Raw genomic sequence first — 27,346 nt, 5'->3', positions numbered from 1 at the left:
AGGTCCCCCTCTATCAAGTAGGCAGGGAAGCAAAGGGTTGCCCCTCAGGGGGGCTGCCGATGCATACAGGAGGGGAAGTCGCGCCCGCCGTCTCAGCTCCCGCCATGTCCAGCGAAGCAGGGCTACCGTGTCCACATCTCCGGTGGGGCGGGACGGCTTTCCGAATACTGCCACACTCAGGGGTAAGGGAGCAGCGGCCGCCGTCTCCACTGCAATATGCGGTTGGTAAGGTGTGGGGAACACCCAGAAGTGTAGAAACTGCGCCTGCGCGCAGAGCGCATATAATGCCATGTCTGGGGCCCCCAGTCCGCCTTGTCGCAACGGGAGAGTAAGCAGCGCCCAGGAGGATCGAGCCTGGCCCCCGGCCCAAACCAGCGACAACAGAAGTGAACGCACCCGTGTGTGGAAATGCGTCGTCAGAGGCAAGGGTACATTCACGAATAGGTATAAAAACTTAGGGAGGACCACCATTTTTACGAGGGCAATCCGCGCAACCAGAGACAGGGGGAGCTTATTCCAGAGTTCAACTTTCCCTTCCAGCCAGTCTACTGCCCTGCCGAAATTCAGCAACCACAAGTCGTTCAGGCTACGGCTAATCCAGATCCCCAAGTATTTGACCGAGTCAGTCTCCCAGCGCAGGGGATAATCTGAAGTTACCTCCAGTGTGGCATCCGTCAGGGGGAACGCGACCGACTTGGACCAGTTGATCGCCACACCGGCCAGTCCTTCGAACCGCACAAATTCCCTCAGAAGCGGGCTCAGGTTCTCGGCTGGATTGGTGACATATAATGTCACATCGTCTGCGTACAGGGAGATCAGCAGGCTGCGGGAGCTAAAGCCTATACCCCGTGCGGTATGATGTTGGCGGACCCGAGCCGCTAGAGGCTCCATGGCAATGGCAAAAAGTAGAGGGGACAACGGGCACCCCTGCCTGGTCCCGCGCGATATGCCAAAAGGCTGTGAGATCAGTCCATTCACCCGCACCCGTGCTCTTGGAGCGGCATACAGGGGCCGTATCAGGTTTATGAAGAGGGGACTAAATCCCATTCTCCCAAGAATCCTAAAAAGGTAGGGCCACTCTAGCGAGTCAAACGCTTTCGTTGCGTCTAGGAAAACGACCGCCGCCTGTACAGAGGGGTGAAGGTGATGTAGGACAGAGAATATCGTTCTCAAATGTGGGACGTGGCGCGGCCGGGGATAAACCCCGATTGGTCGGGCAGCGCCACCATCGGTAACAGGGGTTGCAGCCTGTCTGCTATCAGTTTAGCGTAGATTTTGACGTCCACGTTAATAAGGGAGAGCGGACGGTACGAGTCCAGCAGCTGGCTATCCTTGTCTGGTTTCAGCAGCGTGATTATGAGTGCCTCTCGCATCGAGTCCGGCAGGGAGCCAGTCTCCTGGGCCTCCGCGAATACCGAAAGGAGCTGGGGGGCAAGTTCATCAACGTATGTTTTATAGAAGGTGGTGGTCAGGCCGTCCGGGCCAGGGGCTTTATGCGCGGGCATGCTCTTTATCACTTGCGCCACATCACGGGCGGTGAACGGGACATCCATGTAGCGTCGGTGGTGGTCGCTAAACCAAACAAGGGCGATCGAGTCGAGGAAGGCGTCTAGGGACCCAGGAACCGTGGTCTGTTTAGAAGTGTACAGGGATGAGTAGAACTGGGCAAAAGCAGTCAGGACTGCATCGTGCCCTAGCCGAAGCTCACCCCCCATGTCCTGTATGGAGGCGATAAAGTGGGACTGCGCGCGCGGGGAAATCAGCCGCGCCAGGGTCCTGCTAGGCCTATCTCCCTCCCCGTACCTACGGGCCTCCGCCTGCTTACCCAGGAATTTTACCTCACGCTGCGCCTCGGTTTCGAACTCTAGGAGTTTGGCCTTCATTTGGGCCGCCAGTGAAGGCGACGGGTCAGCACAGAATCGTATCTCTAAGTCCCGTAGCTCCCTCTCCAATCTACTCAGGATCCCGCGGATGGCCTTGAGAACCCCGGCCTGCCTGGAAATGCACTGACCTCTGATCACCACCTTAAAGGCGTCCCAAAGGGACGCCTCGGTAGCCACTGACCCCGTGTTGGTTTCAAAATACTTCACAATGTCCTCCCTAATTTCTTCTGTGAAAGCAGCGTCTGTGAGCGCGTGCTGGGGTAGTCGCCAGGAGAACGCGCGGGTAGGGGCATCAGGTACGCGGATCTCCAGCATACAGGGGGCGTGATCCGATAGTGACCGTGCTTGAATGTCCACCTCAACACCCCAGGACGCCACCTCCGGCGAGACCAGCCAGTAATCCAGCCGGGACCATGCCGCATGCTGGCTCGTTATGCAAGTTCCCACAGCATCAGTGGGGTGCCTATCTCTCCATATATCCGACAACAGTCCCTCGGCCATGATATCTGAAATGACTTGTCGCGCTCTGATGTGGGTCGGTCCACCCGCCCCCCGACGGTCCATTGCGTCCACCAGTGCCACATTAAAATCCCCGCCTAGAATGATAGTGGAACAATCCCGTAACACAATCTGAGCCCAAAGTTCCCTGAAGAAGCCGGGATCATCAATGTTAGGTCTGTACACTGCAGGCAATACAATCTCCCTCCCCTGCAGCACCCCGTGTGTGATGGCATAGCGGCCTTCCTTGTCCAATACAGTGTGATGTTCCTTCCAATCCAGCCCGGCCCGTATAAGTATTGCAACCCCTCTAGCATAATTCGAATAGACAGCAGAGTACACCCCTTCCCACCGTGAGTGTTTCAGCCTGTGTGAGGGAGAGGAGGAGAGGTGCGTCTCCTGCAGAAAGCAGATATCTATCTTGTGTCGGGCGAGATACCCCTGCATTAGTCGAGCTTTCTTGTAGTCCCCAAGCCCTCTAACGTTCCACGTCAATAACCTAACGGTCGTCGCCCTATCAGTCATGTGGTGTTTCTACGCCCTCGCCCCTGCACCGTATCGCCAACCCAGTGTATAGACCGTGCCCCATGTGTGTCCTCAGTGTGTTAAAATGCCAAAAATCATATCCATCGTACCATAACATGTTGAACTGCAACAAACCCAACTTCCCCCACCGCCCCCCACCCTCACCAACCCCCCAAACAGGTTGTGACCGATCCCCAACATGTACACGTAAAACACATGTGCACATGTTACCCACAAACAATGGGAGATACCCCACGGGGCGTGGTGCACCAAACGTACTCCCCCGCTTTCACAGGGTGGCTGCAACATAAGCAACCCAGAACACATCCAAGTCCCTTGTCCTGTCGAGGAGTCCCAGTTCTGGAGTTGAATCTCACACACCAGGGGTAGGCCTCACTCGGCACCCCAGAACTCCGAATCTGGCCCACCGGAGCGATCGCCGGCGGGAAGCGAACAACCCAACTCGCAAAACCCACCTGAAACAGCATGGGTGGCCCTGGCCGCCTACTCACGACAAGGTCAATCATTGTCACTCAGGCGATCTTCTACTAGCTCCGCACGTGGCGACGTGCGTCTAGCCGCGGCTCCACCGAGCCGCTTAGCGAACTTCAACGCCTCCTTTGCCTCGGTGAAGTAGTGAGTTGTGCCTTCATAGGTCACCTTCAGCTTGGCTGGATATAACAGAGCATATGGGATGTTAGCCTGTAGGAGCAGCTTTTTGGCAGGCAGAAATTCTTTCCGGGCAGCCTGCACCAGAGGGGTGAAATCCGGGTAAAAGGAGATGTGGTTACCTTTATGTTCGATTTTCCCCTTCTCACGTGCAAGGCATAGGATAAGGTCTCTGTCTTGAAAGTTCAGGATCTTAGCCAGGATCGGGCGCGGCGCCGCCCCCACTGGTGGCTTCTTCTCCAGCGACCGGTGTGCCCTCTCGACCGCGAACATCGGGGAAAGCGCCGGATCAAAGAGCTCGTGGAGCAGCTCCGACACATAGAGTTCCATCTTGCCCATGCTCGTCGTCTCCGGGATGCCAGTGATGCGGATGTTGGATCTGCGGGACCTGGCCTCTAAATCATCAGTCTTGGCCCTGAGGAACGCCAGTTCCTTATCCACAAACGAGAGGTGTTGCTTGGTCTCCTGTCGAAACTCACAGCAGTCAGTGCGTTCGTTTTCCAGGCTATCAAGCCGTGATTCGTGCGAGTCCACCTGTTGCTGGACTGACTCCAGCTGTGAGGCCATGGCGTCCAATTTCGCATCAATACTCTTCAGGCTTGACCTCACCTCGAGCATCAGCGCGCGGTATTCGCCCTCAGGCCCCGACCCCTGCGAGGAAGATTCCGCCTCCTCTAGGTCCGCCGCCTGCTGCTTGGCCTGGCGTTTGTGTTCAAATGTGAGCCGGGACTGTTTCGCCTCGTTTTTCCCTCCCATGGCGACTGGCCTGACACCGTCCCCTGCAAGGAGGTGACCGCTGGGGCAGTCCGGTATGGCAGCGTTTCCCGGTCAGCGCACCTCGCGCCGGGGTCCACCTTCGGGGTGCAGCCTCCCCGTCTCCTCTGCACCCCTATGGCCTCAGTTCGGTTGGAGCACAGCGAGGAAGCACGCCCGCCAGCCAGGTCTCGTTTTCCCCCTCTTTGCCGTGCAGCGCGGGTGTGGTGTGATGGGCCCCGTGTGGTCCAACTGACGCTCACCTGCAGCGCCGCGTATGGTCACTCTGCCGTCCCCTCCGATTCCGCAGGTGTCTCGACCGTCCCGGCCCAGCCGCCCTCAACGTCTTCAAGTCGCCAGTCTCCAGGCCCAGCAGGAAATATGCAGCAGTTACAGGCCACCCCTGCAGCAGGTGTGTAGGGGCGCGGGCCAAGCTGTCGGCCAGTGATCGCCAGGCGCCGCACAGGTCAGACTCCCGGCTGCCCTCTACGATGTCTACAAGATGGCGCCCGCGCCGCCCGGGCAATCTCCTTCCACGGCCGGGCGCAGGCCGGCCCGGCAGCGCTCCACACAGCGCGGCAGACGGGGCACAGCGGCCGGGACCCCAGATGGTGCCGCTCCCGCGGCGACGGACTCTTCTCTGATACTCTCTCCCGGTCCGTGGGAGCAGCCAGCCGCTCCACCCCAGGCCCGCACAGCACCGGCCCCGCGCAGCCGCAGCCAGCCGTCTCCAACGCACTCAGCAGCGGGCGCTCACCAGAGGATCCAAGCGGGCGGGGAAGACAGGGGCACAGCTCGGCTCCGCGGCCACCAGCTGCCCCCAGACGATCAACAGCAGCGCTGCTCGATGTGCGACACCCTCCGGTTCAAACTACGGGACTTTTCTCGTATATTTGGGTAGGATTAATTCAGGATTTGATAGTGCAGCCGGCGGAGCTCGCTCACAGAGCGGCCATTTCGCTGCCCGGTTGGCCACGCCCCCAACCCACACATTTTTAATTGGATTTAAGACTGCAGTTTTAATGTTTGATAAATAACCAGCGCATTCATTCATTACTTTCCCAGGCTTAGCGAGGCAGTGGAATAATGGCTTTTAGGACTGGCTAGAAGGTGAATGAGTCTAGTTGGTAGTATACCACCAGGAGAAACAGAAGGCAGGATGGGCAAGGAACAGTAATAACCCCTGTGCTGATCCCTCTCCATTCACGAAGTCTGTCTGCGAAACACATCTCCAAAGAACTACTGGAGGGCAGCTAGTTTCATTCACAAGAATATGTGGAATGACTCTTATTCTTTGTGATAAACATTTCGTTTTTGGGCCAAGAGTTGCCCTTCGCAGTAGTATTACATTTCATCCTTTAACGGTTTTGCTCGATTTTTGTCATTTTTTTTTAACATGTGATCTTTTTACTTTACTTGAACTAGATGTGACCATTAAAAAAAAACTAAGCATTGGCATAGCCAATAGATCTCGCCTTTGGGACCGTATAAGTATTTAGTTATGCAGCAGGTCCCAAAGGCGAGAACTATTGGCTATGCCAATGCTTGTTTTTAGTAGGCGACACAGGGGAGCCTCAAGCACTTGTTATATTTGAGCGTTTTTGAGAGTTGCTAGTTTTAGGTTGCCGAAATAACTAAGTGAACAACGCTTTTTGAGACAAATAGTGATTGGGTTTTGTTTTGATCGTGGTTTCAAATCCTGGTGACATGCAGGAGGGGTGAACAGGTAACCATTGGTGATATTTTACCTCCTATTATTAGAAATGCAGCCAATTGCCTGCCGGGAAGCTCCGGACGCCAAATACGTGATTCTCAGAGTTCCCGAGAGTTTAATGATAAGGGCAGATGTTCCGGATGTGACGTCGCTGCTTCAGCCTGCGCCACTGGATTGCAGCATCGCTGCTCGCACGCGGCTACGCAGGACACGTTGAATGTTTTATTTCCTTATCAGGCGCCAATAGACGCCGAGAACACCAAGCATTGTACAGTATGAGGCCGGAGATAGCGTATCAGTGCTTCCCGGCGCCGTGGCAATAGCTGTGGGAAAAGCATGATGTGTACGGTGCAGAGTGCACGGCCTCAGTGACTTTCAACCCGCCTCATCCGAGCTAACTGTGCTGTGTTGCAGATGAGATTTTGGTATACAACGTGCCGCTCCACTCCAGGAGATTTTTCTGGTTGTGAACTGGGGATAGTCGGGGACCACGGCTTGCATTTAGAACGCTTTAAGGATGGGCAAAGTGGGCTCCCCCTGTTAAAGTGATTTTTCTCCTGCTCTGTCACATCTTTGTTAATTTTTCTATGATAACCTTTCTCTGGCTACCTGTACCTCTGACTTTCTCCACCCAGTTTCATTTTTAGAAATTTTGAGGTCCCAGGAAAGCCTTTCAGATGTTCTGGCGTGACAATGAATCTATGATTAAAGTATAATTCAATATTGTTTGGCATCAGGTAGGCATGTATGAGCAGAACATTGGTAATAAAATTCCAATTTGTTTCCAATAGGCGGCCCCAAAATATTTTTTTCGCAGAGTACCTACGATCCTTAAGATGACACTGCTTGCAGTCCTGCTGCAGCAGTAGCATACCAAGGGAGCAGTGGGCCCTGATGCAAGCAAATAAACTGTACCCCAACCCATGGTTGAGTAGAAACCAATGCCATTGCCCCAGTGTCACTGCATCTACAGCCAGGCGCACAACGCCCATTGGGCTCAAAGGGCTTCAGCCCCCCGTTGTGTGTGTTAGCCTGGCTGAGACAGCTTCCCGGGCACACACAGACAGTTTTTGAGCTTATTGCAGTCTTTAAAAGACCATTTAGGTCTTAACAAGGCTTTGTTGTTTTTTCACCCCTTCATCTCCGCTCTGCCTAGTGCTGTAAGAATTAGTCCCCCCCCCCCCGAAATTTTTAGTAGCCCCCTCCCCCTGAAATTTGGCTCTAGTTGCGCCTCTGTCTACTGCACTATAGCGCAGGGCCGGACTGGCCGTAGCGGGCACTGGGCATTTCCCCGGTGGGCCCCCAGGTTTGGGGGCCGGTTTTGTTACAGGGCCGTTTTTGCAGCATAGCTGCAATATCGTCAGCTGTTACGAAATCGGTCGAAACCGGCCCTGGCAAAGAGCTCGACTGCACCCCCAATCCCTCGGGGTGGGGCGGCCGAGCACTTTGCCAGGGCCAGTTTTGGTTCCCAGTCCGGCCCTTCTATAGAGAACCATGTCTTTGGAAGGTCCAAGATCACCATGCGGGGTGCTGGAATGAGGGTAGGACCTCTTGTAGAGTAATCAGTTTTAATATTGTGGAGTAAATCTGATTACTCTGACAGACGTAAAATAGAAAATGTACTCTTTTTTTAAATGTGCTTCCTGGAGGAACTGCAACATCACCATCAAACACCCCTCCAGTAGTGGCGTAACAAAACTAGAGGGGGCCCCCATGCAAAGTACACAAAGGGGGACAGCCCTCCCTGGCACACCACCTACCACTTTTGCTGAGGACCCCCCCCCCCCCTGCACCGCGGTGGCTGCGGGCGCTTATGTTACTCCAGAAATCTGATTCACTTATTGTGCTTTCGGTATGGTACTGGTAGCAGGTCAAGTATTTCTCTCAATTCTCTTACTTATAGGATAGCTCCTTTCGTCCTTACAGACTTCTTTTGCCCAGCATTTGCTATATTTTTCATAAACCCCTCTGTGCATTTCTACAAGAGCAGCCTCTGACCTCTCCTCTTTGCTCTTGTGCCCAAAAAAGAACATTTTCAAAAAAATCTCTCTCAGAGAGTGAAGGATGAAAGTAAGGGAACAAGAAATTTATGACTCGTAAGTGAGTTTATAAAAGGAAAGAATGCCCTTACCTTCTAATGGCACTTCCTCGTACCCTTCCTTACTCTTGACTGTTTGTCCAAGCTCCTTCAGCAGCGGGCGTATGCTGGAACGAAACATATCAGATACCCTAAAAAATGCCACATCTTTACCAACATAACCAAACATCTTACTGAAATCCTGTCATAACCAAAGTAGCTTCTGGTGAATCTCTCACATGCGGTTGCATGTCAGATTATTGCATACAGAATTATCATCTAACATTGATATAGTTCCCCAAATATAATTTAGAAATATATCCACATCCAAGGAGACACAATTTACTGCCTCAGCCTATAATAGTGACTCCACCTGTCCCTCACAATACAACCTAACCTGGACACCAATGCCAAGTCTTCATGGAGTTTGTCTTCCACAAAGCTACTGAAAACAATCAACAATTTCCACCGCAGTGATGCTCGAGACCCTTCCATAAGAAGCTCCTAGATCCCTTCTTGTGTGGCTTGCTGGCATTAACCCGATGTGGGCTATGGTATTGGAAGCAGTCCTGAGTCTAGTGCGGTTGATACGAACTCTATCTGGTAAAACATTGTGAAACATATACCATGCAAGGCGACTTGCTCACTTGTCCCAAACATTCCATAAGTGAGAGTTTCTGGTCCTTAACTAAACTAAAAGATTCCTAGACTCCTGTTCACCATAGTTACAGCTGTAGAAGGGAAGAGTTTTTGGAAGCTGCGTGGAACCTCAACTTGGATATCCTGATGGAGGAAGATGCTATCCTGATGGTGGGTACTGCCACATCCATTGTTGATCTCTGGACTTGTGTGTTTCGCCATGTGTTGCTACTGCTTCTTTTGGAAAGCTTTAGCAACTTTTTTAAATCTCAAATTGTCTTAACCACTTTGCCCGAACTTGGAACCACAAGGTTTATTCAAAAGGCACGTGGACAACCACAGTCTTCTGATTAATTTTTTATAAAGGATTTTATTGATTTATCCACACTTTTACAACATTGATGCAACAGAGTGGTGACAGCATAACACACAAATTAGAGAACCAAAGTAGCAATATCAAAATAACAGTATACCAGAAGAAGTGTGAGCAACCTTAATGATGAGAAAAGATAAAAAAAAGGTGCCAATTTATGGATAATCTATGGACTCCCAACCCTACCGGCCACAGCATCTAAACCCACCCCAGCCCACGTTTAGCTTAAATGTTTATTCTCTCGAGGATTTCTCTTGCTAAGGGACAACTCTAAACCATAAATATCCAAGAACTGCTTAAACCAGGTAATAGCCAGTGGAGGGTTCATGTCGAGCCAAAAACACACAACCAGAATCTTAGCCGTCAGAATCATAAAGAAAACAATACCCTTCAACTTCATGGGTACTTCATATGATGTACCAAAGATAATCAGCTGAGCAGACGGGTAAATGCGACTTAGAGTCACCCTAGAGATTCTTCTGATCCAAGTGTGACTTACAGTCACATAACAATGTGTTCTGGTGAGGTGCTACCGGTGCACCCCTGCTCGTTCTGTGTGTGCGCCATTCAATCAAAAGTCAACCGTGGGCAGGGATACACCTGCCATTCCAGGGCACACAAAATATCTGAATAATATGCTTCTTTTGCCATTTAGTCATAATGAAAATATTTTAGCAGTGGTTGCACAAAATATTCTCGCTTGCATTGGAAGATTTTGTTCCACTTACGCTGGTTACTCTGCCAAAACCCAGAATCTTGTTGTCCTCAAACATGGAACTCTTTGCTCCTTTTTTTTAGACTGCTTCATCTCAAAATACAGAAGCCCTACATATTTTCTTAACCTTCTCTAAAAGACCAGCTGCACCTTGTCATTGCAGAGCTCTCCCGTCTCTAGGTGGACTTTATGGTCGGAACTTCTCTAAAACTACTTTGTGGTCACAAAAGCTGGGAATCCTTTGGTGAAGAGGTCTAAGCCTTGTTATTTTGCTTTAGAAGAAACATATTGCATCATCAAGCCTCTCCCAAATGAATTGGACACCGGTGACCACATGTACGCTATACTGTACTCACTGTGTACTTCAGCTTGTCAGTAGATATTCATCTTCTGTGCCTTACCTTATATAGATGATGAGACACAACTGGAGAAACCCATAAACTCAGTTGGGACCTGGGCAAATTATAGTACCAAACAGCAATGTCTCAACAAGTAATAGTTACAATGAAAGATTCTAGAAAAAAGGAATTGAAGCACCAAACAAATGAATACTGTGAATTGTGTTTTCAAAGCATATACAAGGAAATACTAGTAGACACCATCAAAGTTATTTAAGTAATGTACAGTGAATCACATAGTACTCGTGGATAAAACCGTGAGAGGTGCATGTGACAGCCTGCAAAATGCATGAAAATAACAGCTGAGGGCAATATTTCAGACTCATAAATCATGAAACGAAGGTTAGAAACTTCTTTTATATCACTTTATATGTCATACACCGTGGATCCGCTGATTCGTGTCGACATCATTTCTACCTTTGTTGGTTCAGGTCATCATCAAGACAAAAATGCACATAAATGATCAATTGCTGTCTAAAAGAATAGAGAGAGAGAGAGAGAGAGAGGGATAGAAGTTAAAAGACCAGTATGGAAGGGTTTTTTCGAGGTTAATGAATAAGGTCTACTGGTAAATACCTGGAAAAAGTCCTAAAATCTAAGAAAAGGGAACAAAGGACAGGGCTGTGATTAGTCTGCGACTTATAAGAATCAATGTGGAAGAAACGAGGGCAACAAGTCACAAAGAGATTCCACTTACATATGTGGTCATTGGGTCAGTAGTACCAAAAGCCCAGGCGGGGGATTAATGACTCCACTTGTAGCAGTAATTGGCGTCCAGACGAACAGGCCCACATAACAATCCATTTCCCATCTAGCAGTTTTCTCTCATTTCTATTGCAGATTTTGCCATTATCATAGTGTGACCGGTTGGCACACTGATGTTCTAATTACGAACTTACCTTCTCGTCTTGGACTCCAATTACTGTTACAAGTGGATGAGGAAAAATAAGTGCAGAAATAGGGGCTGGTGACCACCACCTGTAAACGTGGACCGGGGCCAGCCACGTCCAAATCAGTCATCTCGCCTCCAAAGATGCAGCTTTGCCTACCAAGTAGTCAGTGCCCCTTCAGCATGAGATGGGAAAGTGTGATTCTGTCTCTTTGACCTCTTTGAGTCCACAGGAACACTGACCCAGTCTGAAGGCCTGCAGTATTTTGTTTACACACATTCTGGAAAGCAGCATTACGCAACATCGGGCAAGTATATCACTCCGTATAAATTCGTGTTGACATTCTTGTATGCACGCAACCTTTTTTCTAACACTATCTTGTTTGCAGTTCACCTAGTCTCTTTTGTGGGCATGATTAAAAAGATGCTTGGCATGAACAAGTTATGATGGCCTCGCCATTGTCTCCGCCCTGCTGTGAACTTAGCGCTGAGGTTACCCTTGCAGCCTAGCCACCAGGTCATCAATGGTGCACCGACAGACATCAACATGTGAGCACAATACCATGAGATAGTATTAATTCTTATCAGAACATACCTGGCAACAAGCCAGATTAATGATACATCTACAAGTGAAGGACCACAGGGTGCAGCAACAAAAGATCATGGTTGCGGTGAAGCAACCACTCTAAATGCAGCATCATAATAGTGCCCATTTTCTGACAATGCGCATTCATGATCTCCCCGGGAAACACCTTTCTAGGGCAGAGCTTGGGACAGCGCTAGAGTGCAATCTGCAGCTCCAGGTCCATATGTTAATGCCAATTGCAAAACCATCCCTGTTATGTAATGTTCTACAACCTCTCATTTGTATGGTGACAACTACCAATAGAGATGTCTTTCAGCACACTTTCCTAGTTCATATGGTTGCGACCTGTGCGAATACAGACCTGCCAACTTAATAAAACATTTCACTGTGTGAGGAGGAGGCGTGGCTGTGGAAGCGGCAGGGCCTCATGCCGGACACTGCTTCTGTAAGAGGCACTTTTGCCCCCACTCCAAATATCAAACCAAAAAGAACAAAATCTTGCCGAGACTGACGCCCATGACCCGGGGTGTTTTCACACTTCTTAATCGACATTGGCTACTCAGAGCCTCTAAAAGCAGCTGAAAAGCACTATTGTGCAGTGGTTTCCAGATGTTTTCTCATTGACCATGTGATATTTGCTTCACATCGGGTGACCGTGTGAAGGGAGCCGATATCGTGTGACACACAGTGGCAAGGTGTGAGTTGACAGGTCTGTGATTAGTTGCAAGAGCCTGAAGGTGAAGGGTGGACTAGATGGAAGGAGCGTGATCTCATGAATGAGTGAAGAAACTACAGTGGGACGCCCCTATAGGGAGTAGGTCAATGCAGTTCTTCACACGGTAAGCTATTTCAATCATGACATTAGTAATCTTGTTGCTGAGGTCTTCACTTGTGGTCAGTATCATTCATTGCAGAGAGATGAATTTATATGGGTTTGAAAAAAAGATTTTATGATCTCATACTTTTCAAGCTTTTTATTTTTATAACATATTCCTAAATTTTAATGTTTTGTCTGTTTTTAAGGGGCTTCACCCAAGAAATAAACTGTTGACAGATTGATTGATATTAGTAGTCAATCAATTTGCACTTTTTCAGGTTCTTTATGGGAGTGTAACAGTTCAGGATTTTTGTAATCACTTAAATATTCTTACAGCAGAAGACCTCCATATGGTTTAACATAGCAGTGTGTGCTGCTAGGGAGCATATACCTTTGTGCATCACAACCATCTCAGTAAAGACCAAAATATGAATCCAAACTGAAGACCAGGCCTTGAAAATCCCTCCCACATTATTTCAAATAAGATCCCTGGCTTTGTATAAATGGGTGAACTCTATTGAATTGGTGGATGTGTGGTGGCACATCCATCCAAGCGAGAGACGCTATATGCATTACTCGGCCCCTCATAAATGCCACTCTCTTGAGTAATCGAGTATTTATTTATCTCAATGGCTGAGCCTGGCATTGTACCTTGCTCTTGTATATTACCTAGTGGACTGTCAGATCATTCACCGGTTGAAATGTAGCTTAAAGGGTCTTGAAGGGCCACCATGGTATATGGTGCTTTAATGTATGGTGGCTGAAGCATGAAGTCCTAAGGGATCGACTCTGTGACATGATAGTGAAGTACTTTGAAATTAACGGCCTCTTGTTATAATCCTTCTTTACCCTATGGGAGGCTTTTAAATCTGTGTTTCGCGGCCTTCTTCTATGTCCTAGACATCGAAAGGGATAGGAAACAAGAGATAACAAAGTGTGAGTCGCAGATTATATTGCTTGAACAGAATGTGGCCCAGGGTCATAGAAAAGGCGAAAGATAGATGCTTAGAACAACTTAGGCACATGCTCATATAGATATGTATGGATACCACTAAAACAGCTAAGAAAATATCTAGATACAGAATAAACGAGTTAGGTAATACGGCTGGGAAGATGCTCAACTGGCTATCTCAAGGAGGCCGAGCTGTTAATGTTGCCCAGGCACTGCAAAACACAGATGGCATAAGGGTTGTAGATTTCCTAGAGATTGCAGAAGTTTTTGCTAATTATTACAAGGAATTATGTCATCAACAAGCCCCCCACACCCTTAGAGGCAATGCTCCACATTGTATGGAGTCAGATCAACCAATATCATTGGAAAAGTTCCAAAAGGTTATATTGGAGACTTTCTCTGGCAAAACTCCTGGCCCAGCGGCCTGTCAGTTGAACTTTAAAAATAATTATCGGAGGAGCCTAGCGCGCATCCAAGATGGTCGCGTGAGCACAGGGCTCCCCGGACCCTTGCTGCTCCTCGGAATTTATCCTGAGAATATCCTGATGTGGTTTATGGAATCTGGTAGATGAAGACCGGCTGAGCACGTATCTCTTTTCAGAACTCGAATCGGACCTGGGAATCCTGAGTTGTCGTTGTTCGAACTTTTGGGACCCACCCGACGGAGGTGCCCGGGGCGAAGGTGAACCGTGGAGCCGTGTCGTAATTGAACAACAGCGGCTGCAGTACGGTGCCAGTGGCCGCCCTACCACTTTCGGTTTCACTTTCGGACTTCAGGGGGCTGGCCTGCGAGGGCGCTTGTTGTGGCGGGGTGTTTCCTTGGCCTCTGCACGAGGCCTTGTCTCCACCTGCCACTAGTGTGCCCATCGCCTTGGGTCCCCCCGCACCGCTATCTTGTGGTCCCTGGTGAGGCGCTGGTCTGCGGTGCCGGTGCCCCTACGACTCTTGATCGGCGGTCCCCTTCGTTATCCGTGACCACATGGGGGGCAAGGGGGGCCCCGAGGGGCGTAAGACTAAGGCCTCCCTCCGCGGGGGACCGGTCCAGGCCAACAACATGGACCGCTACACTCAGGGCAGAGGGTCCCCTGGAGCGACCGGCCCCCCCCCGGATGCCGCCGGCGGTGGCACGACCGTCTCTCCGGAGCTTTCCCTGCAGGACATCATGGGCGCCATTGATGGCATCAGGGAAACCATCGCCACGCAATACGAGGCCCTGGCCCGTAAAATCGACACGGTGGCAATCGATGTCACCTTAATTCGGGCAGACCTCTCCAAAACTAACGAGAGGGTTCAGGCTCTCGATGTGCGGACCTCCACCCTTGGTGCGGATGTGTCGGACCTGCAGGCCGCGCTGGGTGACATTAAGGCGGTCAACGACCAGATGGCTCGGCGGCTGGAGGACTTCGATGGACGGGCCCGTCGCAACAACATCCGTGTCATAGGCGTACCGGAGTCCTCTGACGACCGCCCGGTTGACCTCCTGGTCGAGGAACTCATCCTCCAACGGTTGGCCCCTGCAGGCCTAAGCAAGTTCTTTGCCGTGGAGCGGGCCCATCGAGTTCCGGGCGGTCGGCCGCGGCCGGGGGCCCCCCCGAGGCCTATCGTGGCCAAACTGTTCCACTATAGAGACCGAGATGCGATTCTGCAGGCCTCACGGGTCCACGGCCCGGTTCGTCATGAGAACTCATCCATTAACTTTTATCCGGACTTTACCCAACTTGTCCAGAAACAGCGGATGGGATTCCAGGGGGTGAAGCGTCGTCTCCGTGAACTGGGCCTAAAGTACTCTATGCTCTACCCTGCAAAACTCCGAGTGGAACATGAGGATCGGACTGCCTTTTTTGACTTTCCTGTGGCCGTGTGTGACTGGCTGGACTCGCTGCCGGACAGAGGTGGCCGTCCCGGGCCCTCTGCAGGCGCCGAAGGTGACGGGTCCCCTTTGGAGTGACTTTTGGTCCTTGAATCTGCCATTTTGCACTGTTCAGCTGGGTTTTACTTCTTTTGTTCATTTTGTCTCGCTAGGACCTGTGTGGGGGGCGGGCGGGGACGGGTCCCTTTCCTCCTCCGGGGTCTTTTCGTAGAATGGGGTTAGGAGGGCGACAGGCACACTGCAAGTTGGGGGGGTTTTCTGGCCCGCAGGGGTGCAGGGTGGGGGGAGTTGGATTTGGGGGGGGGGTTGGGGGGAGGGAGGGGTTGTTTTGCTGTGTTTTTTTCGTTTGCAGGGCGAGGTACTGATTTTTGTCCAGATTCGGGAACTGTGCTACTGAATGGGGGGCCTTTGATCTATCGGAGGGGATGGGGGGGACGGGTTGAGGCTGATGTCATGGAACGTCAATGGGTTGGGGGACCGTATCAAACGGGGTGTAGTACTGCAGTATTTGCGCCGTCTGACTCCTGATGTGGTGTTTATCCAGGAGACGCATCTGGTTGGTAATGTTTGTCATGCAATGAACAGGGGGGAATACCGCCTTGTGGCCCATTCTGGTTTCACAACTGGTTCCAGGGGGGTGGGCATTCTCCTGCGATCCTCACTTCCGTTGGATATCACTAGGGTAATCTCGGATGACAGAGGGCGCTATGTGTGTCTGACTGGAAGGTGGGAGGGGCAGCCCCTTTCCTTGGTCTCAGTTTACGTCCCCCCGGGCCTCCAGAACTCCACCTTTGCGGACTTGGGTCGAATGCTGCTTGAACTTCCGGATAGTCTTTTGCTTATGGGCGGGGACTTTAATTCGGTGGTTTCGGGTGACCTGGATCGTCACCCACCCAGGGCCCTCCCCGCTGCCCAGGCATGGCTTGGTGGACTGCTGGAGACCTTCGGTCTGGTAGATAGTTGGAGATTAATGCATCCGAACCAATGTCAGTACACCTTTCACTCCGGGGCGCATGGGAGTCTTTCTAGGTTAGACTATTTCCTTATGCCCGCGGCACAGACTGGTCGGATACGAGAGATTAGGCACCTGGCGCGGGGTATCTCCGATCATTCCCCGCTGTGGTTGCTCTTTGACACCGAGTCGCGGTCTGCAGGGCGGATCGCTCCCATCAACCCGTGGTACCTGCGAGACCCTACGACTCGCGACAGTCTGGTTAAGGCTATGGACCAATACTTCCTTGAAAACGAGGGGTCGGTGTCGTCCGCAAGGTCCCTGTGGGAAGCCTTTAAAACCGTAATCCGCGGACACGCCCTCTCCCAGATAGTGGTGGCTAAGAAGCATAAGAGTGAGGCAGTGGTGAAGCTGGAGACTGACATCCCGGGGCTGGAGTCGGCCTTGGAGACGGGTGTCACTCCGGACGGGCTCCATGCCCTCAGCCTGAAACAGTTTGAATACAGGTCTCTTGTCACTGACGCTGCCAAAACGATGTATAGGGAGCAGCAGGGTCGATTGTATGATGCCGGGGACAAGGCGGGAAAGTTGATTGCGTGGCTGGATAAGAAGGAGAGAGTGAATCGTGTGGTCCCGGAGCTGCGTGTCTCGGATGGAGTGTGTCTGACTGAGCCTGGCGAGATTGTGGAATGTTTTGCTGACCACCTCCGGGCCGTGTACTCCCCGGTGACTGATAGGGACGAGGAAGACTCTTGCCTTCTGCTGAGGGATATTGCTTTGCCCTGCCTGTCCGTCGAAGACCGTGAGCAGCTGGACGCCCCCTTGTCTGTAGATGAAATTGCATCTGCGATTCGGTCCCTTCGTTCGGGCAAGGCGATGGGTCCCAACGGTCTGCCTATTGAACTATATAAGTTGCGCCCGGATAAACTCGCTCCCTTCCTCCGTCGTATGTTTCAGGAATCCCTTGAGGCAGGCTCCCTTCCTGACGACCAGCGTCTGGCTACGATAGTCGTGATCCCCAAGGACGGTAAGCCACGAGACCGCTGTGCCTCCTATAGGCCTATTTCACTGCTAAACGCAGAGCCTAAAATCCTGGCCAAAGTCCTTGCCAGTCGTTTGTTGAGCGTTATCTGCGATCTGATTCATCCTGATCAATGCGGCTTCATCCCTCACCGTAACACCGCTCTTAACTTGCGGCGTCTTCACGGCGCCCTCGCCAGGGCGGCGTACCTCTCCGAACCGGCCGTGCTGGTTTCTTTAGACGCCACGATGGCCTTTGATACCATCGAGTGGCCATTCCTTTGGGCTGTTTTGACCAAATTCGGCTTTGGGGAAGGATTTCTTGGCTGGGTGAAGCTTCTTTACACGGGACCCATGGCTCAGGTGGTGGTTAATGGTCGGGTCTCTCGGCCCTTCGCTCTCGGTAGGGGTACGAGGCAGGGGTGCCCGTTGTCCCCTCTGCTCTTTGCTCTTGCCTTGGAGCCGCTCGCTGCTTGGCTCCGCTGGGAGCCCTCGCTCAGAGGGATTCGGTGGGCCCCGGGCTTCGAGGATCGGGTCTCGTTGTTTGCAGACGATATTCTCCTGTATCTCACCTCGCCGCGGCATTCGCTTAATGTTCTCTTCGATGTTCTGACTTCCTTTGGGAGAAATTCGGGTCTAACGATCAACTGGTCTAAATCCTGTGTCTATCCTATCTCCGGCGACCCTCCTCTCTTGCCGCCTCGGCTTCCGATCCAATTATCTCTGTCCGGCTTTAAATACCTGGGAATATACGTCTCGATGGACCCGGTGGCTCGCTATGAGCAGAATCTCCTGCTTCCACTTCGGCGTTTGAGGGAGGACACGGCTCGGTGGTGTAAGCTGCCCTTGTCCCCGCTGGGTCGGGCAGCGCTGTTTAAAATGATGTCCCTTCCCAGATTCCTCTATGCACTTCAGAACTCCTTCGATGTCATTCCTGTGTCCTACTTTCGGGAGGTGGAGAGCCTGCAGAGGAGACTGGTGTGGGACGGACGGGCTCGTATCGCTCTGGCAAAACTTACTCTCCCCTGGTATGACGGGGGCATCGCACTTCCCGACATTCGCAGGTATTATTGGGCCTCACAGCTATCGGCCATTAACCATGCCACGTATGCGCCTGGCTTGAATCCGGCGTATGAGATGGATAAATTCCTGCTTCCCGGCGGAAATTATAACAGGGCACTTTACTCCAGCTCGGCTGGACGGACCCTTACGGGCCCTACTAAGATTGCGGTACGGATCTGGAGGGCGGCCAATGCAGCCATGGGCTGGAGTGAGCAATTAACATGTGCTACTCCCCTGTTTGCCTCCGACCGACTGGGAAGCCTCTGGACAACGAAGGGGTTTGAACGTTGGGACACGATTGGTATTAGTAGAGTGGGAGACTTATGGATAAAGGGTGCGGTTAAAACATTCGCGGCGCTCCAGAGCGAATACGAACTTACGGAAAGAGAGTTCTTTCGCTACGCCCAGGTTCGGCATGCCCTGCTCTCGGTTTTTGGGGAGGGGACCAAGATCCCGGCTTCTTCGCCCCTCGAGGACCGCATACTTGATGGTCATGTCCCCGACAGTACTATCTCTTTAATTTATAAAAAACTTATCAATAATCGGGCTGACCTCTTGGTGCGCCTCCGGGAGGCGTGGACGGGGGATGGGGTGGAACTGGACGACGAGGACTGGCAGTCCGCACTGTCGTCCCCCAAGGTAGTGGCCATTCCAGCCCGTCTCCGCCTGGTCCAGCTTAAGATTCTCCACCGGGTGTATGTGACGGGTCCCCGTTTGGTCTCGATGGGATTTTCTGAAGACGGGCTCTGTAAGCGGGGATGTGGGCTCAGTGCCACCTTTCTCCATATCCTTTGGGAGTGCCGCGAGGTGGCTGAATACTGGCGCCGGGTTCATGAGGTCATGGGACAAGTCACCGGGGTTGCGCTGTTGCCAGAGGTGCGTCGCTGTGTCCTGAATATGTGGGAGCCCAATGATTATAACGCGGCTCAGACTCGGTGGGCGGCCCTGGGGAACATGATTGCCAAGAGAGATATAGCGCAGCTATGGGGTTCCCAGCGGCCTCCCACCGTGTCCGTATGGAAGGAGAACATGGACTGGTGCATGTTCAGGGAGAAGACTGTGTATGTGGCTCGTGGTAAACCGGGGGCATGGGGTAGACTCTGGGGGCAATGGAACGCGTATCGTGGAGGTATCTGTACTCCCCCCCTAGTGGACACCGATATTGCTTTGTCCCCCTGACCCTTGATGGTTCCTTGCGACTTTTGGAATAACCGACTATAGACGTTCCTCTCCCGTGACCCCCCCCCCGACCTATCAGTACTCCTTCCTCCTGATAGCTATTTGAAGGTCTGAAGTAGAGCCCCCCGGAGGTAGCCTGACCCACACTTTTTTGTCCTTATGCCTCGCCTTTTGTTTTTTATTTGTTATTTATGTTAAACCTATGTATCCTGCTTCCCTAGGACTATCCGGAGCCGTGTACGGGACTGGGCCCCGGGAGTCGACTACTGCCTTAAGTACTGTATGAGCCTTTCTGAATCTAGCGGCCGGCCCCGGTGGTTGTAGGCCCATGCTTGTAATTGATTTATTGTTCAATAAAATTTTCAAAAAAAAAAAAAAAAAATCAAAAAATTATAATTATCCTCCCTGCTTCTAAACATTTGTTAAAACTCTTCAAGGAAGCTGGACGTACAGCCTCACTGCTGAAAGATCTAGAAAGGGCAGCAATTGTCACTAGTCTCAAACCCAATAAGCATCCTGAGAAATTTGGGTCATACCAACCCATTTCATTACTTAATGTAAATGTACAGTATTTGTAAAGCGCACAGCTACCTCCGGAGAGGGGTCCTGGCGCTGGGGGCCATCGGGAAGATTAAGCGAGCTATTGCCCAGAGTCACATGGTGCTGAGCTGATCTGTCACCAGCACCGGGGATCGACCCATGAGCCCCAGGACCTGGAGGCAGTCGCCCTGGCTGCTGCGCCACTGTTAGCCAATTATCTGGCAACTAGGTTGACCAAGATGGTGCAAAAACTACTGCAAGAGGATCGAACCAGCATCATGCCTTGCAGAAGTATTAGACACTGTCTCTGCCGGGTCCAAAAGGCTATATCCAGATTATTTTATCTGCAAAGTCAAGTGGCAATACTGCTAGTAGATTATGAGACATAATCCATCGGCCTTTCTTGCTCAAAATGCTCCAAAACACATTAATCTTGGCCCTTGGTTTTTGATGTATATACAGGGGCACTGGAATTATATAGCAGGGGACGGTCGAATAATGCAGCAGGATTAAGTATATCAAGCACCAGGAAAAGGAAAATTATGCGATGCAATGCATCACATTTTGTGATAGTTTTAATTCATTACTTTGTCATTTTTACACTTGTTAACACTCTCTGGGCATTGGTTACACCTCATTAGTAGTAGTTTAACACCCAAATATAGCAATAAGCAACAGAGAGGTGACCAGTCAAGCTTTGCTAAGGGCCCTTCAATGTGCTGCAATGAGTGTTGCTATGTATTTAGTAACTTTTTAACTGTTTGAGCTATAAACTATTTTTTGTTAAAATCTTCAGATTATGCAGCAGATGATGGAATATGTGGCAAATAAGGCAAACCGATAAATATTCAAAAAGCACCACGGCCGCACAATCGCATAATGTCAGTGGCCCTGGATATATATTTGTGCCCCATATGCTGCTTCGACTGTGCAGGTGAGAGTCAACGGAATACTGTCCTCGTCATTTTCCATAGAGCGAGGAACCCAACAGGGATATTCCCTTGCTCTGCTTCTTTTTGCTTTGGCCTTTGAGCCCCTGGCGTGATGGATCAAAAGGGATGCACACGTGGATGGGTTCCTGTGGCCGAGTGGGTGGGGGGACAAAGGGCCTTTCTATGTGGACAAGGTCCTTCTCTTTCTGCAGAATCCCCTTGCCTCTTTCTGGCTATTAATTCGAATCTTTGAGATCTGTGGGTAGGCATCAGGTTTGATGGTAAATTGAAGTAAATCAACCTATATTGAACTTACTGGCCCACTATCACAGCTATTCTTTTCCATTCTTGTGTAGGTGGGGCTGACCAGTTTCAATACCTGGGTATCATGATTACTTGCTCGCGATAACTACCTGCTTGTGATCTGAACATTGCACGCATAAGGAGGTGTACCCAGGAGGAGCTGGAATGATACTCCTTATTATCTATTTCACTGATGGGGAGGGTGGCTTTGTACAAAATGTTCACATTTCTCCCTGTTGTTATATGTGCTACACGTACCCTTCTGTCCTTCCATGCACCTTTTTTGATTTACCTTAAGGACTTGCTCAGAAAATTCCTGTGAATGGGAAGGCTTCCCACGGTTCACTTCTAGAATTTCTCTATATCAGCATACAATGGGGAGCTGGGGGTGCCAGATTTTAGGCTCAATTATTAAGCAGGCCAACTGGTTCATTTGGCAGATTGCCTTACCGAGGCAAATAGGATTCTGCTTTTGGCCTGGAGCTGGATGTCCTGGAGGAGGTTGGGATTTAGCATCTACTATACGGTTGGCCCTGTCGATTGTGTTACTGCAAGTAACAAGAATACCAGTTATTTGTTGGCAGGATGGCCTGAGACCTGGGGCCGTACTACACAAAGTGCCCCGAGAGTGCAACAAGCATTGACGCCCGCTTTGCGTGCTATTGGGGCACTTTGGCATTACAGAAAGGGCCGCAGATGCTTGTGTGGCTCCTTCTGTAATACAATTAGCACTGGTGCACATGAGGTACCAGTGCTATCAAGAGAGGGCGTACACTCATTTGCATGGGGGTATGGCCTCATGCAAATGAGGGAAGCACTTTGCCTCTGCGCCCACACCGTATTACCGACGTGGGCGCAGAGAGGCAAACATGCCCTTAGAAGGTGCACTGAAAGTGTGCCACAAAAAGGTGGCACACTGTCAGCGCGCCCCCTGAGGGCAGTCCAGTTGAGGGATGACAGGGAATCCCACCCCCCAAACATCTCCCTGAAGGCAGGTGCAGTCACTCACTGCACCCGTCTGCAAGGGGATCTCTAATCCCTTTTGAAAGTGCTGCCGGGTTGCTGCCTGTACAGAGAAACGCGGAGCAGCTTTTAAAGAGCCGCTCCATATTTCTCTTGAATGTGCTGCCTTGGGGGCAGCGAGATTTCACGTCTGCCTTGAGGGCAGCACATTCTTCATAATAATGAGCACTTTCCCTGTTTGCACCCAGCGCCCCTGCTTAAAGGTGTGCCATGGCGTAAACAGGGAACGTGTGCCCTCTGATACGTTATGATATGATATCCATTTGTACAGCCCAATGACTCAAACCCGAAGGTATATCATGGCACAAGCCTTTTCCGATCCCATTCCCAAACTTCTAGAAAAGCCAGGTTTTCAACAATTTATTAAATTGACTAATATCTACACAGCCACAAAGAAAGACAGGAAGCTGATTCCTTGTTCTCAGCGCAGTGGGAGAGAAGGTTCTGTCCCCATGTCTGGAAAGCCTGACCCATGGAATAGAGAGAAAAGCCTTATCAATAGATCTCAGTGTACATGCCGGGCAGTACAATTGAAGTTTGTTTTTCAGATATAGTGGGGTTCTGCCAAAAAGTTGACGTTGGAAAAATGCACTTCGACTGCTCCTGCTCAATAGGAAATTTCACGTTTGTGTAATTAATTTATAAAGTTAATAAAAAGAGATATTAAAAAAACTGCTACCAGGGATGGCTTGTGGGCAGTTTTGATCAACATGAGGGTCCCGAAATACCTAATTGATGTGTTCAGGAGACTTCATTAGGATAAATATGCACATGTAAGGTATGGCCCCTCCGGGGTAATTGACAGATCCCATTCCAGTTTCTCAGAGTGAGACAGGGGTGCGTACTAGTCCCCACTCTGTTTTTGTTATACAATAATGACTTGGTAAACATGCTAGAGCAGTGTACGCATGATGCCCCGCGTCTGGCCAACAGGAGAGTCCCGGCCCTCCTGTTTGCGGATGACACGCTACTGGCCTCAAGATCCCAAATAGGTATCCAAAATCTTCTGGACCAGTGATGGTCTTCTGCAGGCGTAGACGGCTGGAGATCAATACAAACAAGACCAAATATATGGAATTGAACCTCTGCCAGATGCCAGTTCGCACCTGGTCCTCAATGGTAGCCAATTGAAGAGGGCTTGCACCTTTGAGGTTTACTCTCATTGGTTTACTTGAGGCTTACTCTCAATGAGCACTTTGGCTGGCTCCACAGATTCATAAATCCAAACTCAGGCTAGAAAATTATAGTGGTGGACTTCTGAGAGCCTTGAAGCGGTCCAGCTTTCGTCCAATGACACCTGTATTGCAAATTTATAATGTGCAAGCCTTAAGGGGTCCCCGTATGGTGGGGAGCTTCGAGGGGCATGCTAATATCAATGATTTGTTGTTGACGGAAAATCGTTTCCTCCGATTTATCACCAACCTTCCCCTTAGTACTACATTAGTGCCACTTTGTTTAGATCTTGGCATTTGTCCACTCACCCACAGAGTAAACTCTGACCTTTGATGTACTGGGGAGGATCTGGTCCTCAGCAGATCTATTGTCTTATTGGCTAGGCTTGGAAGTGATCATGAAACTCCCCGTTGCCACCAGGATTCCATAGTTGGGATATATTAAGCATTCACTTGAGGAGATCGGGTGCAGTAACGTGGGTTCCCCCAGAAATGTCTAGTGGCATTTCCAAGTTTATGTTCAAGGAGCGGTACTGGACATATGTAGAAGGTAGATTCCACAGATCTGGGGGGGGGGGGGGGTCGGGGACCGGCCCTCTAACCTCTACTGTTCTGGAATTTAAAGACATGTCTTTATGAAAATGTATATTTCTCCTGCCCCCGGGTGCTAAGACACTCTACATTAAGTTCCGAGTTGGGACCTAGGCGCTTCGATCATTCACTGCTAAGTGATGGTGCCCCCTCGCTTATACTGCACCTGACCTAAGTTGTCCATTTTGCCTAGAGGCCAAGGACAATGTAGATCATGTCCAGTACTTTTGTCCTCAGTACTATGTACAAAGGAGAAAATGGATCCTATTGTTGGGCCGCAATCTGGGAATCAGGGACTACAAAATTGCAGCCAGGGTATTCAGGGCAGACACCGCTCAACCAATTGTCTTTGCTGTCTCCCTGTTTTCTGCATATATGTGTAGACACAGACAGAAAAAGACCGCCCTGTTGTCCTCCAGTACTTAGTACCTAAGACCCTTGTGTGTTCGAGTTGCATTTTGGTGTTTTCTATGATTTCTTAAAGCATGTGCAACAGTAGAGGAGTTTTTAGAATGAAGTTTAACTTCGCATTTTAAAATCGTTGTGACGCTCCCCTCATGTGCTGATAGTTTTAATTGTATTTTTATTTAATCTTCTTATATGTCATGATTTTAAGCATTACATTATTGAATGATTTGACAGTCTTCAGTCTTAAGTTATTATGTTTGCTTTTATGGTAATTGCAGAAATAAACTCATTATGATATAATAGCAAAAATGTGTATGCAATGTTTCCTTCTCTGAACGGGGGAAGTGTTATTACTATGTAAACATTAATTCAGTGGCCACAGCTTTCGCCTGGACACCCAGAAGACATGTATAGGCGATTCTATCAACATTTCTCTGCTACACAAGCATCTCAGCATAAATGTAATTGTCAGTGTGACCTTCGTCCTGCTGACCGGGCTCTTCCTTGAATCACCAATCTTGTTTGTACCATAGACATGCCTTACAATTTAATAAAAGTAGAGATCATTTTCAATGGTTCATTGGGAAGTTTCCAATACCAATCAATAACTTAAAAGCCAGTACTGATGCTAGAGGCCAAAAATGATTCTCAGCCCATAGCTGCATTTTAAAACCTGGCACAATCATGCACTCGTTGTACTACTCTCACGGCGCCAGCGTGCTTTGAGTAGAAGGAGAAATGCACCTACAGGACATGTCACCATTGGGAAATACGCTCTAATGCAGCTTCCCCAAGTATCTTCTGTTAATCAACTTTAGACCTGCAGTAACTCCTCCACCGTCAAGGTCTAGCTGTCAAGCCCTTTAAATGTCTCTATCTTACTTCTCACATCCATTACCTTCTGATCTTCAGAAGACCCCTCAGTGATCCTTGCACAACGACACTCTCAAAAACGTCAATGAATGTCCGTAAAACAGCAACCTTCTGCAGAATAACTCACTACAAACAAACATAGTCCTAAACAAATAAGAACTTTCAGCCGCCCCCAAAGTCAAATTTGTTCCAGTAACACAAGACCTTTGACCAAGCAGAGGTGGTAGCAGACCCACCATATATGATTAGGTAGATTCAATATGTGATGCATGAAGGGATCTTTATACCTTCTCAAATACACTATACAGTGTGAACAGCAAACCAGTATTGTCATGTTTGCCGCAAAATGAGGAGATCACATGTAAGGCTCTCATACACCAAACACAACTCTTCTGAAACAGGCCACCCTACAATCATACACTCTCCAACCAAAAATCTAGATGTTTGTATCACAGAAGACAGTTTGTATGCTGCAGTGCCCCATCACTGGCAATTTCCTGCTATACAAAGGATAAATGTTCGTAAATTCAACTGCTGATTGCTGATCTCTGTCGCTTGCGGCCCAGTCCATACTTGGGAAATGTTTGTCTGCCCTGCATATGACAGTCTGGCCTTGGGTACAGCCTTTCTATGTTTGGTGCAAGCTCCAAAGTGCTGCAAAGCACTTGATCCCGAGGCCCTGCACAAAGGAGGTCAGATTCAGCCATATAGTGATGCTCTAAGAGAGTATGGCCATATTTTTATTGACTGAGGTTGCACTTTGGTTAGGAGTCTTGCGAAAGACCTCGTGTGAAGACTGCGGTGGGTCAAGGCGGTTCAGATTTGTATGAGCAGGATCAACAGTACCGATAAATTACTGCGAGTATTGCAGGAAGATAAGAGATTATCTAAATTGATTTTAAGCCCAGAATTCAATTCTTGGTTAGTTAATAAGAAACTTTTGCCCTGTCCTCCCACTTGGCACTCTGCCTTGAAAAAGCAAAGAGAATGAGGGTGGCTTATCATGAGATCAGTCATCAGGCTCTTAATGATAGAATATCGAGGGTTGCAACAGAAATCACGTCATTCAGGCTACAGTTTCTCTTCACTGACTCCTTGTGAGAGGCATGGTCACACTGGGATAGAAAACAGGCCCCGGCACCATAATAAAAGTGGTCCACATAACCGAATCAGGTGTGAAGGGATATCTTGCATAGGGTTATTGATCTAACTTCTCGCTGTAAGCGCCGGCCTCCTTTGGATGTCGCTCAACCACCAGACATTGAATACCAACCAGTTCCTGGAGTGTGTCCCATCTTTCTACCTGCGATATGTAATTTAGGCCTAACCTTGACAAGGCTAATCCTGAACGTCTCCGTCAGTGTCCTTCACCACCCATAATCAAGCACACCAGTCATCTTTCCAAACAATCTACCCCAAGTGTGTCCTCTGGTCATATCTCACATAGTCCCTTGACCATCATCACTCCACAGCTTTCATCGGTTGAATCACATTAACTCTCAAGCAAGAAGAATGCACAGCATGACTGATCCTACAAACATTCATAGGGTTGATTTTGAGCATTCTATTTCTGCATCCACCAGATTGTGGTGTCCTGTGATGTTTGTGGGCCAATAGATGAGTAACTGGCTGCACCCCCATTTAGATGCATGCATACTTATCTCCAATAAAGATTCTCTGTTTTATTTACCTACGTATGATCTTCACAGTGGTGACAAGTATGAGAGAGATGTATTTGTGTCATATTTCCATTGGATTGGGTCTCACATTGGCCCTAAGTTATGTTTCTCACACATATCAACACCCATGAGGTAATCAAGTTTTTGGAAGAGAGGGTGTGCCTGGAGGAATCTTAATGGATAATGATGTGCAATTTGTCTCACATGCGATGGGAGAATTCCTTAAAAATTATAGAATTAAATACACAGCACTT

The sequence above is a fragment of the Triturus cristatus genome, chromosome 10, assembly GCF_964204655.1.
Source record: "Triturus cristatus chromosome 10, aTriCri1.1, whole genome shotgun sequence".
Taxonomy (NCBI): Eukaryota; Metazoa; Chordata; class Amphibia; order Caudata; family Salamandridae; genus Triturus; species Triturus cristatus.
The sequence above is the reverse complement of the archived record's forward strand: the minus strand, read 5'-3'. Positions refer to the sequence as shown.